This window comes from Anneissia japonica, unplaced genomic scaffold, assembly GCF_011630105.1.
Source record: "Anneissia japonica isolate Jap-2015-1 unplaced genomic scaffold, ASM1163010v1 scaffold1949_len687591_cov173, whole genome shotgun sequence".
In the NCBI taxonomy this organism is placed as follows: domain Eukaryota; kingdom Metazoa; phylum Echinodermata; class Crinoidea; order Comatulida; family Comatulidae; genus Anneissia; species Anneissia japonica.
Genome location: NW_022754854.1, coordinates 448,068 through 449,390, shown reverse-complemented (window position 1 = coordinate 449,390; position 1,323 = coordinate 448,068).

Below are 1,323 nucleotides of genomic sequence, written 5' to 3'. Positions count from 1 at the left end.
ATATTTATATATATATATATATTATAATAATTATCGTATTCATTTGTCCAAAGCGAGGCCTCATAACGCATTTTAATCATACAGATACTGTATTATACGAATAAAAAAATCTAATGGAAGGAACATCATTTACAAATAGATTTTTGTCACGCAACAACACATTTAGAACGTAATAATGTGTTAATAATAATAATTATTATTAATATTAATGCGTTGTATTTCCACATTTTGCAGTCAATGTTTAAATACACAATCACACATGCAACTAATTTTTTTTTTTCAAATTACACAAATATTTAATACAGTATGCTTGATATGTACGTACATGTGGTTCGTCATCTGAGAATATCTCGCCTGCTTCCCAAGTTCACCTTTTTATCGGTGAATCTTCCCGCGCTTTTGTACTTCCCTTACGAACAAGAGGCTATAATTCAAATATATATTTGTTATGATCGACTTATATCGGCGCTTACTGTGGATTAAGTTAGAAAACGATATCCAAATGAAGAATTTTTAGTGAGAGAAAAAGCCGCATTTAAGTTACATCTCTACAGAGTATGAGAATTTTCTGTGAATACCTTAATTAATCCCGGTTTCTCCGTGTAAAAGCATAGTTAGAAGATGTTTAGAGAACTTCGACTTGCATTCTTTCTTCACCGCAACATATGAAACAAAATGGACAGATTTTAGTTTGTTCCTGTCATTATGGACTGATTTTGTGTTTTTGATTTAAATAACCAAGTTCTTCTATCTTTATTGAAACTATAAAATAATAAGACATATCCGAGACTTCGTAAAATCTGGAAGAAGGCCAAAGTAAAATGGCTGAACAGCCAGAGGTTAGAGGTAGGCCTACAGAATAACCGTAAGGACTGTTCACGTATAAAATACATAACTGATTATTATCAAACCATGGCGGAATACACTAAAGACTGCCATTGACTTTAGTTTCGGCGTCGCTTACGAAAGAACAGTAAGAAAACCGTACAACCACCGAACAGTCACTCCTCCACGTGATTAGAGATCTTAACTGAGACGGTGAGTTCAACTTTGCTTTCGTTTTATTCTTCGTTTCTCTTGCAACACTGGACATGAGTCGTCGGTAAAGACCGGGTGGGGACTGCGATGGGTTGCAGAGCGTATGGTACATTCAAGCTTACATAGTTGTAACCTTTCAACGTTTGATTTTTTTTTTTCGATGTTTTGTCATTTTGGTATCAACTAAGACAAGCTTTGTACTATGTTGGATGTTGGAAATATTTAGATAGATTTAAACTAATACCGTATGTTATTGTTTCTGTTTTCCATTGATATATATCTGTC